The following is a 16,748-nucleotide window of genomic DNA, read 5'->3' as shown; positions in this document are numbered from 1 at the left end:
TCCACAGGTATCTTACAGTCTTATCAACTATTATGTGTATAGTGATTTATATGGTGGAACACTTTTCATATACATTATATTTTAAGACTCAAAAGAGAATTTTATTACATAGGTGTGTTACAAAAGCTTAGACTGATTTGCCTAGTTAGTGAGGGAGGTAAGACGTCAACTTAGATTCTCTGACTCCTAGTATAGAGCAACAGCATTTGTCATAACAGTAAAAATAATTACTGAAAAAGAGATAATATCCTATTATCCCCAACTGAGAGAGATGTGCCTCCACAGTATATGTCTATGAAAGTCTGTCGTTTATAAATCTGCCTTCCTCCTTTATCAAGGGGAAGCTGGTATTATGGATTTTTCCAATGGCAAAGATAAAAGTTAATTTTTCTCTTAATTTAAAATTCAGAGATATAGAGAGTCCAGGACTGATGGGCATGCTCTTTTCCACAGTTTTGGGGGATCTAAGATCCTTTTAGCTCACCACTCTACCATATCCAAGGTGTGGCTCTCATTTTCCTAAAGCAGTGTGGGTGGCTACAGCTCTGATCATCACATCTACATTCTGTTGGAGGGAAGACAAAGAAGGGAGCAATAGGCAAGTGCCATGATCTTTTATAGAAGAATTATGGAAGCTGCCACAGGACACTTCCACTTACATCTCATTGGCCAGAACTCAGTCATGTGGTCACAACTAGCTGCAAGAGAGGCTGGGAAATTGTCTTTATTTCAGACTGCCAAATATTCAGCTAAAATTTGGGCATTCTCTTGGAGGAAAGAGAATGTATATTAGGAGAATGAAGAGCAGTCTCTGCCACATCATTTTTGATTACTGAATGCAAGTAATGTGAAAATTAGTTCTTATATGTTTATTCAACAGGTCTTTGTTGATGACTTCTATGTGCTAGGAATAATAAAAAGGATATCACAGTTGTATGTATTTAAACTTAAATATTCAAATAGTAACCAACATGGTGATGGAATGGGTTTTCAGTTGATGATTTAACTGCTAGTGGGATCACTTTTAATCTAATAACTCAGTTGTGGCAACTAGATTAAGTACATAAGTTATTTCTAGTGATACTGCTTAATATACTTGCATAGTGACTTCTGTGTTTTCTTAAACATTCATTAATCACATCCATGTGTACAAGCAGTACTTGGTACAAGTGATGTAAAGCTAAATAAACTGGGGTAGGGAGATGTAAACATGTTAATGTCCTAAGAACTAGAAGCTGTGTATAAAGAATTGTGGAAGCACTGTGGGGAATAAGTAATTCTTTTTGGAGGTGGTAAACTTGAACTTTGCTCTCTTGATTGAATTTTTAAGTGACTTTTTGTAGGGAAAAGATTAAACACTGCAAATATATGGCTTTTGTACCTGTGTAACCATACAATTGTACCTTTCATAGGTTCTGGAGCGCTTCTCTGGGTAATCTCAATTTAAATTTAATTTTGTGACTGGTGTAAGACAGTGGTCCAATTTCATTCTTTTGCATGTGACTATCCAGGTTTCCTAACACCGTTTATTGAAGAGAGTATTTGTTTCCCATTGAGTATTCTTGGCTCCCTTGTCAGATGTTAGTGGGTTTATTTCTGGGCTCTCTGTTGTGTTCCATTGGTCTGTGTCTGTTTTGATGATTGCTATAGCTTTGTACTGTAGTTTTAAATCAGGAAGTGTGATGCCTCCAGCTTTGTTCTTTCTCAAGATTGCTTTGGCTATTCAGGATCTTTTGTGGTTCCATGCAAATTTTAGGATTGTTCTGTTTCTGTGAAAAATGCCACTGGAATTTTGATAGGGATTGCAATGAATCTATAGATGGTTTTGGGTAGTATGGACATTTTAATGTTAACTCTTCTGATCAATGAGCATGAGATAATTTTTCCACTTATTTGTGTCTTCAATTTTCTTTCATCAACCTCTTATAGTTTTCAGTGTACATATCTTTCACTTCCTTGGTTACATTTATTCCTAAGTATTTTATTGTTTTTGATACTATTGTAAATGGGGTGGTTTTCTTTATTTCTTTATCAGATAGTTCATTGTTAGTGTATAGAAACACAACTGCTTTTTGTATGTTGATTTTGTATCTTGCAGCTTTACTGAATTCGTTTATTAGTTCTAACAGTTTTTGTTGGCGTGTTTAGGCTTTTTTATATTAAGATTATATCATCTGCAAACAGTTTAACTTCTTCCTTTCAGGTTTGGTTGCCTTTTATTTCTTTTTCTTGAATAATTGCTCTAGCTTAGATTTCAGTACCATGTTGAGTAGGAGTGGTAAGAGCAGGCACCGTTGTCTTATTCTTGATTGTAGAGGAAAGGCTTTCAGCCTTTCACCATTGAGCATGAGTCACCTTGGATTCAGCTTTCAAAGTCTCATTGGGGAGCAGTGAGAAAAGACAATGGCCAGCAAACCTGGAGGCGAAGAGACACCCCATAAATATAGCACCTGAAGGGGCTTCACCCTTAGTGGGGATGAATCAGAAGTAATTTTTCCCTTCTCCCCCTTCCCACTGCCAAAAGACTGCAAGGACTCAGTCTTTTGGACTGCAAAAGACTCAGTTGCCTTGGCACTGAGCAGAACAAGAGACCAAAAAAAAAAAAAAATCATAAAAACATAAAACCACTACTGGCCCTCACAGATTAGCAGCCCAAAGTCACATGACCTAAGTACTCCAAAAAACTTCAATGAATTGAGTTTGAAGAGGTTCCAGCCTGATAATGCCACCATTAGCTGCCTGGCAGAGGCAAATGCATGTCTTCTCAGGGAGAATACACCTTCATCTTGGTGGATTAAAAAAAAAAAAAATCCCACAAATTATTTCTAAGGAAAACAAGCAGTTTATAATAAAATAACCAAACATACAAGGAACTAATTCACCAAGAGTGCCAACTAGTAGAAATAAGAGAGCAGAAACAGACATGTAAAAACTGTCTTCATTGGCAACAATAGATTAAAATATAATCATAAAAGATATATCCTATGTTCTTAATGACCATATATGCAGAAATCCTAACAAAATACTACAAAAACAAATCCAGTGATACATAAAAAGGATAATATATTGCAACTAAGTGGGTTTTACAAGGATATAATTTACCACAGTAACAGAAGGGGAGAAAAAAGGAAAAACATCATATGGTTAACTTGCTAGATATGGAAAAAGTATTTGATAGAATTCAACACCTATCATGGTAAAATACTTCAGATAATTAAGAATAGAATGGAATTACTTTAGTCTGATAAAGAGTATTTAAAAATCACAAATATATTTAAAGGTAAAATATGGAAATCTGGCCTCCTGAGATCAGGAAAACTAGATCTATATGAATTAAAATCAAAATGGATTCCTACCTAAACATATACATAGGTGGGCTCCAGAAGGATTAATGATTCAATTGTGACCCGTGAAGCTATAAAATTGTGTCATCAATTTTAAGAAACCCGATTTATTATTTCTGAAAATGGGATGAGCCTTACCATAGATTTTTTACAAATTGCCATTGGCCGTTTTTTCCCACAATTAAACATCTCTGATATCAGTATGCATCTTCATATACTGCATCTGAGATTTCATTAAATTTGAAAAATAGTTTTGGAAAACATCTTTGTCATGTAGGGATGGGGAGGAATTTAAAACACCCAGAAACAAAAGCCGTAAGGCAAAACTGATGCATTTGATAACAAAGTTAAGGTTTTCTGCCCAATGAAGAACATCATGAGTGACGATAGAAAATATTTGCAATGTCTGAGGGACAAGGAACTAGTTTCTAAATATAGAGAAACTCTGGCAAAAATAAATCTAACAGGAAAATAGTCAAAGAATATGGTGAGGCCGTTTACAGAAGGGGAGACTAAAAGCCAGCAAGCCAATAAACAGATGCTCAAGTTTATTCCTAATAAGAGAAATACAATTAAAATAAAAATGAGGTATTCTCTCACACTTACTAGTCTGGCAAAATGGAAACCTGGACAATGCTACATGTTACTCTCATGCACTACTGGTGAGGGACCTGGAGAGCATTCTGGTAGTGCTTAGTTGAGTTAAAATGTTTATATATCCTATGGCACAGCAGTTGTACTGCTGGGGGGTATATCCCTAAGGAATTTCCACTCAAGTTCACAAGGATGCAGGAAATTGGAGGTGATTTAGGTCTTCATTACTGGGAGAATGTGAAGGTGGTGGATAATACACTATTGAGTACTGTGAAGGAGTTAGAATGAGCAATGATGTACACACAGCAATGTGGATAAATCTTAAAAACAATGCTGTGTGGGAAAAAAGATATATAGCACAATACTATTTATGTAAATTTAAAATACATACACACAAAACAACAATGCATGTTTTACAACAGATAACAATGATACACATGCAAATACAAAGTTGGCCTGGGGGTGAGGAAAGGATATGGAAATGAGGAAGGCAGCAAAAAAGGAACAAATCAATAAAATATAGGGGCCTTACACAGAACAAAGGTTGATAGTTGCCATGAACTAGGGAGAATGACTAACTCAACCCTCTGCTATGAAATCCACTAAATAACTTGGTGGGCCGGGTGTTGGGGGGAGGCCAAAGTCTGCTTGTTTCTAGAAACTGATGCTTAGACATGCTTTAGTTTGGTTTGGGTCATCTTTGCCCAACTTCTGCTAATGCTAAAACTGCATGGTAGAGCCAATGGTTACAGTAACTGAGATCTTTTTCTGAAAAAATACCTGGAATTGTTCTTGTTCTGTTAACTGAACCCTGACTAATAATACAATGAGGTTGCTAAAATTGCTTAGCCAGGTTAGTAAAATGAAGTAAAGAAGAGGTTATCCAGGATCTTAAGCTATTTAAATCTTATTGGAAATGGGCAAGCTTCCCAGAAACAATGTAGACAGTAAATAGTGTATCTCTTGGGAGACCTGTGCTTGGCTGTAGCAGTCAGAAATGAAAACAGATTTTTTTGGGTAGTTAGACACATGTTGTAATTTTGAGCAAACAGTTGGGGAAGCCATTATCCAAATGGCCTTTGGGAGGTTTCCGACTATCAGCTTTATATAAGCTAAAATCAACAGTCTAGGAAGCTCAGACTTACAGTTTATCAAGAGAAAAGGAAGACACATTTTACCAGGACTGTCATAATAAGCTAATGAATTGGCTTCTCTTTAGGTGGATCTTGGTAATACTACCTCTTTGGAGTACAGTTAATTAAAAGATCAATTGGATAATACTGTTAGGAAAGATTTCCTGCCTTTGATGGGTCAGGTTGTTTATCCCCATTAACTGTATAGTTGTGGTCCCATCTGATTGAATGCAGAATATTATGTTTTTGTTTTGGGTTTTTTTTTTGGTGGCTTCTGCTATCCCAGAAAGGTGTCTAATACGTAGAACCAGTTGCTCAAAAATCAATGGAAATCACCTTATATTGTCAAAAACAAAACCAAATTCAACTTAAATCTGACCAAGCCTATAGATCCAACACGCAATTTATAGGAATTACAGAAGACAGAGGAATATGTTAACACCGTGGGATGCAATCATCAAAATACAGACTGTGGGAAACTCTAACAACACAGTTTCTTCAAAAATTACAAAGAGAAGAAAACAAAAAAACCACTAAGGGAAAGGGAACCTATACACTGAGATTTAAGAGGCATATTAGCCAATTGCAATTTGTAGTCCTTATTTGGATGCTGGTTCAGGAAAAAAAAAACTATGAAAATTTTTATGACAATAAGACAATTGGCAATGTGAAGATTGATTGGTTACTTAATTATATTAAAGAACTTTTTTGTCTTCTTTTAGGGATGATGATACTGTGGTTGCATTAGGAAAACCCAGTCTTGCTTCCTGTGTGTTTCTTTTCTGTGTCTCCTTTACTATTCACACAGAACACTTCACTTCTGGTCACCAAGTGTGTGGTTTTCGCCCACACCAAGCAATTGTCTGTGACACCAGTGGGTGTTCTACAATTCAACTCAATTTGACACTATCTACCCAGAGACAGCATCAGATTCCACAGGTTAAGGGCTCAGTCTCACAAGACTTACCCGCCCCCCCCACTCCCACTTCAGATGACAATCACAAGTAGTAGGTCCTCAGGTTACCCACAACTTTTTAAAAAAAATACATTTATTTATTTATTATTTATCTTTGGCTGTGTTGGGTCCTCGTTGCTGCGTGCGGGCTTTCTCTAGTTGTGGTGAGCAGGGGCTACTCTTTGTTGTGGTGCACAAGCTTCTCACTGCGGTGGCTTCTCTTGTTGCTGAGCACAGGCTCTAGGCACATGGGCTTCAGTAGTTGCAGCACGCGGGCTCAGTAGTTGTGGCACACGGCCCTAGAGCAGCCTTAGAGTGTGCAGGCTTCAGTAGTTGCAGCACACAGGCTCTAGAGTAGTTGTGGCACATGGGCTCTAGAGCACAGGCTCAGTAGTTGTGGCACATGGGCTCAGTTGCTTTGTGGCATGTGGGATCTTCCCAGACCAGGGATCGAACCCATGTCCCCTGCATTGGCAGGCAGATTCCCAACCACTGCGCCACCAGGGAAGTCCCTGGGCATGATAAATTTTAAACTCTGTTTCCATCCCCTCTCCCCTCTCTGGAGGATAAGGGGTGGGACTGAAAATTCCAAGCTTCTAATCATGACTTGGTCTTTCTGAGGACCAGCCCCCATCCAGGAGGCCACCCAGAGTCACCTCAGTAGAATAAAAGATTCTCCTAGTGCTCTTATCACTTAGGAATTTATAGAGGTTTTAGGAGCCCTGTGTCAGGGACAGGGTCAAAGACAAATATTAGAATAAGAGATGCCCCTCATGTTCTTATCACTTAGGAAATTACAAGGGTTTCAAGAGCTCTGTGCCAGGAACCAGGGGCAAAAACCAATATATATTTTCTAATCTCACAGTGGTTGTATTTTTTTAAAGAGTCTTTGCTTTTTTTTTTTTTTTTTTTTTTTTTTTTTGCGGTACACGGGCCTCTCACTGTTGTGGCCTCTCCTGTTGTGGAGCACAGGCTCCAGACACACAGGCTCAGCGGCCATGGCTCACGGGCCCCGCCGCTCCGCAGCATGTGGGATCTTCCCGGACTGGGGCATGAACCCGTGTCCCCTGCATCGGCAGGCGGACTCTCAACCACTGCGCCACCAGGGAAGCCCGAGTCTTTGCTTTTTGAAAAAATGATACATATTTACATAAAATTATAATGATGTCTGGGATTTGCTTGAAAATAAGATGAATTGGGTGGGGGTACTTATGAAATAAGATTGGCCTAAGTTGGTAAATGTTCAAGCTGGGGATTCATTATTCTATAATGCCTACTTTTGAAAGTATTTAAAACTCTATAATAAAACATATATTTTTAAAAGTTGGTAGAAGAGCTGAAGAAGTGGATTCTAGACTTGGCTCTGGGAATGACTTCCAGAATACAGCAGAATTAACCTGCCATAGTAGCTGCCACCTTTGTCATTATTAAAAGATGGGCAATCAGGAGGCCACTATGACTTACTCTCAACATACCCAGAGCTTGTGACTAAACACTAGAAAAATATTGCCGAAAACCCTGGCATCTCCATAACCTGACTGTTTAGCAGAATGAGCAGTAGCAGTAGATAGATGGCCTCCAACTTATTTCCGCCTCCCAAATCTCATAAGAGTATATCTAACTGGTGGAAATTATTTTATACCCAGATTTTTACCTGCAAGAGGAGTCTAGGAAATGTAGTTTTAAACTTTCCAGCCTCTACAATACAAAAAGTCTCATTAGAAGAAAGTGGAGCTGGAGGATGAATTATCAAATGTCCATATTTACAACACTTATGGTACTTGTCAAACCAGGCACTAGAAATAAACTAGGTTGATGTATTTATCACAAAAGTCTTGCATGTCAACTAAGGTATGTAGAGGTATGCCAGGGGTTACCACAAGCCCAGGATAAACTTAGCATATCTTTCAGAAGCATTAATTTTACTCAATGGCAAATAATCCACATTATTATTTAATGTACCTTATTTGTATATTAAAACAAAAATGGATAAATTGTGGAGAAGAATGGAAAACTGCCTTAATTTTAAAAATATAACAGTAGGGTTCAGACACAAGAGGGAGGAGATATGGGGATGTATGTATATGTATAGCTGATTCACTTTGTTATAAAGCAGAAACTAACCCACCATTGTAAAGCAATTATACTCCAATAAAGATGCTAAAAAAAAAAAAAGTAGGGTTCAAAGAGATTAATCTTTAGGCTGTTTACCTGGACTCTTTCCCCAGAGTAGTTTCTCAAACTTTAGCATACACAATAATCATCCACAAAATTGCTCAGTTAAAATACAGATTTTTGCATTCCTTCAGATTTCCTGAAACAATTTCAGGAGGTTGGGCTCTGAATTTTAAATAAATACCCCAGATGATTCTAATGCAGGTGGGCCACACCTTAAGAAATGCTACCCTAGTATGATAGGCCCCCATGAACACTTTATCCTTTTCTTACTCAAGGTAGTGTTTCTTGGCTTCTACCCCAATCCTGATTTGCAGGTTCTCAACCATAATTAACTCTGCAATGGGACACAGAAAGAAATATGTACTCTTTTAAGTTTACATGCAGTCACTTACTTAATTCTCATAACAATCCAGTGAGGGAAGTTGAAGAACAAAGAGGTTAAGTGACTTGAAGATTACACAGACAAGAGGTGATGGGACCAAGATTCAAACTGAGGCAGTCAGGTTCCAAAGCCCGTGCATTTAACTATGATGTCTATTACCTCCCAGCAATGGTCTAAGAAGCTCAGACTTCAAATTTATCAAGGAGAAAACCAAGATACATTTTACTTGCACTGTCATAGTGAGCTAATGAACCTCCCTGCCCTCCCTGGCAGTCTCCTCAGAGCCCACCAGGCTTCACTAACAGTCTCATCAAGGCCCTTTAAGTTTTCACTAATTTTCTCCTCAAGGTTCTTCCAGCTTCTTCCAAATGCCAAATTCCAAAGCTACTCTCACATTTTAGGTTTTTGTTATAGCAGAACCCCCTTTTGGTACCAAAATCTCCATTAGTAATCTATTGCTGTCTAAGAAATTATTCCAAGACTTAGTGGCTTAAAACAACAATAAACATTTATTGTCCTTAGAGTTTCCCAGGATTCTGGGAGTGGTCTACCTGGGGAATTCTAAGTTGGAGTCTTTCAGGAGGTTGTAGCCAACATGTCTATTGGGGTATCAGTCATTTGAAGGCTTGACTGGGGCTTGGAAATCCACTTCCAAGGTGGTGGCTCATTCATATGTATTGTAAGTTGGTGCTGGTTGTCGGTGAGAATCCCCAATTTCTCCCTACGCGAGCTTCTCCACAGGCTGCTTGAGTGTCCTTAGAACATGGCAGCTCTCCCCAGAGTGAGCAATCCATGTGAGCAAAACAGAAGCTGCAATATCTTTTATGACCTAGTATTGGAAGTCTCACACCATTATTTTTTTCTTTTCCATTATGGTTTATTGCAGGATATTGAATATATTTCCCTGTGCTATACAATAGGACCTTGTTTTTTATCCATTCTATATATAATAGTTTCCATCTGCTTGTCCCAAAATCCGAATCCAACCCTCCCCCAGCCCTCCTTGGCAACCACAAGTCTGATCTCTATGTCTGTGAGTTTCATACCATTATTTTTGCCAAATTCTATTTGTTAGAAACAAGTCACTAAGAACAGTCTACATTCATAGGTAGGGGAATAAGCTCTACTTTTTGAAGGAAAGAATGTCAAAGCATTGGTGGACTTTTTTTTTTTAATTAATTAATTTATTTTTGGCTGTGTTGGGTCTTCGTTTCTGTGCGAGGGCTTTCTCTAGTTGTGGCAAGCGGGGGCCACTCTTCATCACGGTGCGCGGGCCTCTCACTATCGCGGCCTCTCTTGTTGCGGAGCACAGGCTCCAGATGCGCAGGCTCAGTAGTTGTGGCTCACGGGTCTAGTTGCTCCGCGGCATGTGGGATCTTCCCAGATCAGGGCTCGAACCTGTGTCCCCTGCATTGGCAGGCAGATTCTCAACCACTGCGCCACCAGGGAAGCCCGTGGACATCTTTAAAACACATCATGTCTACCATGTGCCAGGCACTGCTAGGTACTTTGCAAATGTATCCAACATAATCTTTATAACCACCCTCAGGGTAGGTATCATTACCCACATGGCAGAGGTTGTCAGCCTACCCAAAAGCTATTCTTCTTTCTCATTATCCCAACTCTTTTTGTTCAGGTATCTGGTGGCAACGTGCTCAGGAAAGATTGACCCCTCTCTAGCCCCAGAGGGTGAATTATGATTGGTTGAAAAGGCAATCATAGCACTCCCATTTCCCTTTGTCAGTGACTGGTTAGAGGGTGGATATATGACCAAGCCAAAGGGACTAGAGGAGTCTACTGGGAGGGTTGTAGGAAAGGTTTTCCTCACTAATATAGAAAGGCACATGGGAGGAAGTATGCTCTTCTTCAGCAAGACTTTGTGTCTATTTTTGATGCCTGGAATTGCAGTCTCCAATGTTGTAACCATGAAGGGACACATCGAAGGCCCAACTCCATGAAATAAGGATGGTAGAGCATAAAGAGGAAAGAAGCTTTTTTCTTGATGACATCAATGAGCCACTGAATCAACCCCGGAACCGATCTTAACCACCTTGTTATGGGAGACAACATAGGTTGGCTGGGTTTTCTGTTATAGCTGAAAGCATCCTAATGGACATACACCATTTTACAGATTCGAAAAAGATGTTCAGAGAGGTTATGTCACTTGCCCCAACTTTCCCAACTAATAAGTAGCAGAATCATGTTTCAGACTGAGATTTGTATATGTTAAAAACTTGGTATTTGTGTATTGTATCAAGTGATTTTTCTCCAGCAATTCTTAGGAGTCAGAGAGGAGAAACAGAGACATCAGTTGGGTTAAGTAGAGTCAGTGGTTGGCAAACAGGTATGGTAGGTGGTCAATGTGGGAAGGAAGGGAGAAGGAATTTAGGGTGTTATATATGTAAAGTTGAAATGGCTGACTGGGAGATACATACTAGGTAAAGAGTCAAGTGGCACCCAGAGGGGGCTGGTAGACTGGGGAAATGGAGATGAATAGTGAAGATAAAGAACAGACTCAGAGCATGTGAGGGAAAGTGGAAGGAGGTTGTAGATAGGGAGAGAATTTCAGAGTACAAGATGTTAAGGATGTGAATATTTGTTCCCAACAGAGTTTGATTTGTGGCTGAGAATGGAGATGATGGTTGTCAGAGTGGAGAAGGTCACAGAGCTGATATCAAATTTCTGGATCATCCATTTAACGTACATATTGCCCAGGAAGGTGACAGGCAATGGAGTCTAGAGGAAGATTGAAAGCCAGTCTGCTGAAAATATGGATGGATTAAAAAATGTTTTCTTTATTTGCATGGTCCCCATCCTTCACACTGATAGGATGTGACTCAACACAGCCCCATGTTGAAGAAAGATTTATAAGGATTATTCTGCTTTTATCTGCTGTTTTGCACCAAGTAGAGAGATGAGATGGATGGGGTCATTGGGAGGAGCTGAGAGGATTGTGGGAAATGAACAGTTTCTCAGTTCTTTCTGAAATAATTCTTTGCAGTGGGATTTCACTGTTATGTTAGAAGTGACTCTTTCCTGTTCATTTATCCATCTGAATATATGAAAACCAATGAAATATACTTTAAAAATCACCTACTATTTTGAATTATCTGTTTCCCTGTGTGTATAAACAATGGGGAATATTTTTTTAAACATACTTGTCTGAGTACATTTATTTTTATTTAATTAATTTATTAATTTATTGATTTTTTGGCTGCATTGGGTCTTCGTTGCTGCACGCGGACTTTCTCTAGTTGCTGTGAGCGGGGGCTACTCGTCGTTGCAGTTCGCGGGCTTCTCTTGTTTTGGAGCACGGGATCTAGGTGCATGGGTTTCAGTAGTTGTGGCTTGCGGGCTCTAGAGCGCAGGCCCAGTAGTTGTGGCGTCGGACTTTCTCTAGTTGCTGTGAGCGGGGGCTACTCGTCGTTGCAGTTCGCGGGCTTCTCTTGTTTTGGAGCACGGGATCTAGGTGCATGGGTTTCAGTAGTTGTGGCTTGCGGGCTCTAGAGCGCAGGCTCAGTAGTTGTGGCGTACGGGCTTAGTTGCTCCGCAGCATGTGGGATCTTCCTGGACCAGGGATCGAACCCATGTCCCCTGCATTGGCAAGCGGATTCTTAACCACTGCACCACTACGGAAGTCCACGATGGAGAATTAATGGCACTCTCTTGAATCTCTTTGTTAAGACTCAGAAGCAGGGGGAACTGTATAGTAAGAAGTTCTTACTGTCTTTTTAAGTTCTGGGCTAAGTTTTTCTTTTCATTGTTCTGTCTTAGGTAAAATTAATTTCTTCCTTTTAAAAATAATGTCTGGCATGTGGTTACTTAGGAATCTGTTTTTAAAGGACCTTATTAATTTTTTATTACACTCGTGAAATGAAATCATTCTAGAATTTCTGAATATACTTTCTTCCTTGGTCCTTATATTTCTTGGTTCCTGTCCTTGGAGTCATGTTAACAGTTTTAGGTCATATGCCTGTGATTTCACCATAAACTAACTCAGATCTTTTTAGAAAGCAGGCAGGATATAAATAAATACATCTATGTGTTTAAGGGAAAAAGAAGCAAGGTGCAAAAGGGAAAAAGAAGCAAGGTGCAAAAGGGTACTTATGTGTTTAAGGGAAAAAGAAGCAAGGTGCAAAAGGGTACTTACAGTATGATCCCATTTGTGTTTTTTGAAAAGGATTTATATAGATAAATCCACTTATATACTATACGTCTCTTTCTGTGTACACACACACGAATGCAAACCCACGAACAGAGTGAACAGAATAGATCCTGGGTCTTTAATGACTCAGCCTCAGAGCGTATGGTGTTCAGAAGACAGTAAAAGTAATTCTTATCTTTATTTGTATTTCTCAAAGAACTTACAAGAAGCACTAGTATTTTATATAACTTGTGTTATGTAACTTGTATGAACACCTCTTTAAGTCTGCATTCCCACATAGTCTTTCTGTCTCCCACTCTCTCATATCCAGTAGATACCCCAAAGCCGCTGCCCCATAGTTCTTACTCTCCCTTTCACCAAAACCCTCCCTGATATCTTTGCCAGTGCTAAGCCTCATCTATTACCCCTCCTTTCTTTCCTTTTCCTTTTTTTTCTCCACATGGTGAATAGGCCTGGACCTTTATTTATTTATTTATTTATTTGGTTGCACCAGGCCTTAGTTGCAGCAGACAGGCTCCTTAGCTGCAGCTTGCAGGCTCCTTAGTTGCAGCTCACTGGCTCCTTAGTTGTGGCATGCGAACTCTTAGTTGCAGCATGCACGTGGGATCTAGTTCACTGACCAGGGATCAAACCCGGGACCCCGCATTGGGAGCACAGAGTCTTAATCACTGGACCACCAGGGAAGTCCCGATGCATATTTTAAAATACAGTGAAAGTGTCATACTTGATAGAGTGAATTATCTAGTTTGTAACTTATATGTATATTATTATATTTCACTTTAGGCTGCTTTACCAAATGTTATACTTAGATAATTTAGCTGATATCTGTGATGATCCAATATTATCAGGAAAAGCATTAATATACCTTTTTAAGCTCTCAAATGGATACTTTCACAGCTAGGAGAAGAGGGGGAGGGCAGATCCAGGAGATCTAATATGTAAGTGAATTACAAGGGAAAAGCCAAATTTAATAGATGCAAATTTTCCTGAGCTGAATGAAGACTTGAATTTGCAGGTACACCAAGTTCTAGACAGGATTGATGATAAAAGGCACGCACTTAAACATATTCTGACAGAATTCCTGAATCTCAAGGTTGAAGAGAAAAACCTTATAAATTTCTAGACAGAAATAAGGAATTATTTACAAATGGAAAAGAATCAGACTGGCATCAGACAGTGGAATAATGTCTACACCTTTTGAGAGAAAAAAGATGTAACCCTAGAGGTCTCTTTTCAACCTAGCATTATTCACGTGCCAGGGTGAAAGGGATGCAGAAATGTAAGGATACCAAGAATATATCACTCATATGCCCCATCCAAGGAAACTATAAAAAAGGGACTCTATAACTAAACAACAAGTTAATGAGAATAGAGATCTCAAGAAAGGAGAAGGTGAAGTAGAAAGGAAAAAATGGTAAGTGAACAGTGAGCTTTGTAGTAAACATGGATAATGATGGATTGGATGGGAATGTGTACTGCATATGTTCAATAAATAGCCTTCAGATAAATGAGACTCACCTAATGAGAGCCTGGAAGTAAAAGTTGTAAAATTTCTCAGCAGAACCCAAGAGGTGGGGTTGGGGGAAGGGAAGTGGAAATTAAAAGCATTCTAAAAGTATTATTTTATTGAGATGGAGGGAAAGTATCAAGAAATAGACTAACATGGTAGAGAAATAGTATCTTTTCAAAGACTAGTAATAAAATATGCATTTGGTGATGCACATTAAAAAAAGAAGATAACCACTAGTGGAATGGGAAAGAATAATATCATTTTGAAATTAGTAAGGGGAAAAGGGGATAAATTATAACTTGATTATACTAGTAAACATAAATTAAAGGAAAAAGGGAAATTAATGAAGTAAATTCAATAGAAAGCATAAGCAAGAGAGAAGAAATAAATCAAGAATATTAGTGATTATATTAAATGCAAATGAGCTCAATGTTCCTATCAAAAGACAGAGACTGTCACATTAGATTAAAAACAAACCCAGCTATATGTTGTGTACAAGAAGCACACTTTATGTAATAAAGAATTATTTTAAAATAAAGAGATTGGAAAAGCACATAATGCAAATAAATTAAAACTAGGAAAGGAAATATTAATATCAGACAAAGTGACAGTGAACAGAAAGAAGAACATTGCCTATAAAAGATGTAACATGTGAAGATATGCATCAAACAATACAATAGCTAAATATTGTAAGGACATATTTGTATGGACAACTAAATATATGTAAGGACAACTGCATTAAAATAAAATTAGAGTAGTTTTTTATTATACCTTTTTCAGAACTAGACAGATCTAGTAGATCAAAATATTAAGAAAGACCATACAAAGACTAATATAATCAACATATATACATTATTAAATATGTACAGTATCTTACATTCTTCAGAGAATAATATATATTTCCAAATGGCCATTGACTATATATGAAAAGTGGCCATAAACTTTGCCACACACACACACACACACAAAAAAAAAAGAGAAAATTTTAAAGTAGCGATTTTTACAGGTCACATCTGATTAAATTAGAAGTAAATTAATTAAATTTTTAAAAGATAATTTAATCAATTATTTGAAATTTAATACTGCCATCCTGTGATCACTTCACAATATACAGGTCAAATCATTGTGTTGTACCCCTGAAACTAATGTAATGTTGTATGCCAATTATACCTCAATAAAAAATATTAAAACAGAAAAAATTCCATCCAAAAAAAAAAAACTACCCTCCTAAACAATCTTTGCATCAAATTAGAAACTAAAATTGAAATTGTAAACTCTCTAAAGTGAGAAAGGAAAATCCAAAAAAACCAAATCTACAAGACCCAATGAAAGCTGTATGCAAAGATTAGAAATACAAGAACTCAATATTCATCTTAAAAAAATAGAAAAAGAACCAAGAAGACAGTAGAAGAGGGAATTAATAAAAAGAAAGACTTAATTTGATGAAATGTGGAAAATAGTAGAAAAGAAAAATAAACTAAAAGCACTCCTCCCTCACCTCCCACCCAAAGATAAACCCCTTATGAACCAGAGGGTAAAAAAAAAAAAACAACAACAACAACAAAAAAAAAAACCCTAGTAAAACTAAAATACACATTTAGCTTAGCAATTCTACTCAATAATTCTCATGGAAATAAGAACATAAATCTCAAGATATATTACATATTCAAGGATATTTATTTAGTAATGTTCATAGTGACCAAAACTGAAAACAAAGTGCCCTTGCAAAGGTAATGCTTGAATAAGCTGTGTTATAGCCATGCTGTAGAAACATATACAGCCATAGAAATGATGACTTAATCCTCTTCCAGTTATCCATTGCTATGTAACAAAGTTCCCCAAAACTCTTACTGATGTAAAACAACAATTTTATTATGCTCATGGATTCGGTGGGATTTGGACAAGGTACAGCAGAGATTACAAGCACAATTGAGATGGTTTGTTCTCTGTGGTGTCTGAGGCCTCATACAGAAGACGAGAAAGCTGAGGGTGACTTGATGGAAGGGATCTGGAATTTTGTGAAGGCTCATTCACTCACACGTTTGGCAGTTTGGCTGTTGGCTGAGACTTCAGCTAGAACTGTCTGTGAGAATTTCTACATATGGGCTCCCTGGGTAGCCTGGTTCCTTCACAACATGGTGCTGATTAAGAGAGAGAGAGACAGTGAAACAGGGAGACAGGGAGACAGGGAGAGAAAGAAAAAGAAGAAGAAAGAGAAATGGGTGGAAGATGTGTCATATTTTCTAACCTAGTCTTAGAAGTCACACAGCATCACTTTTGCCACATTCTATTTGTTCAGACAGTCACAGGCACAGCTGGTTCAAGAGGAGGGGAAATAGACTCCACATTTTTTTTTTTTTTTTTTTTTTTTTTTTTTTTTGTGGTATGCGGGCCTCCCTCTGCTGCGGTCTCTCCCGTTGCGGAGCACAGGCCCCGGACGCGCAGGCTCAGCGGCCATGGCTCACGGGCCCAGCCGCTCCGCGGCAT

This window comes from Physeter macrocephalus, chromosome 7 (genome assembly GCF_002837175.3).
Source record: "Physeter macrocephalus isolate SW-GA chromosome 7, ASM283717v5, whole genome shotgun sequence".
NCBI lineage: Eukaryota > Metazoa > Chordata > Mammalia > Artiodactyla > Physeteridae > Physeter > Physeter macrocephalus.
The sequence above is the reverse complement of the archived record's forward strand: the minus strand, read 5'-3'. Positions refer to the sequence as shown.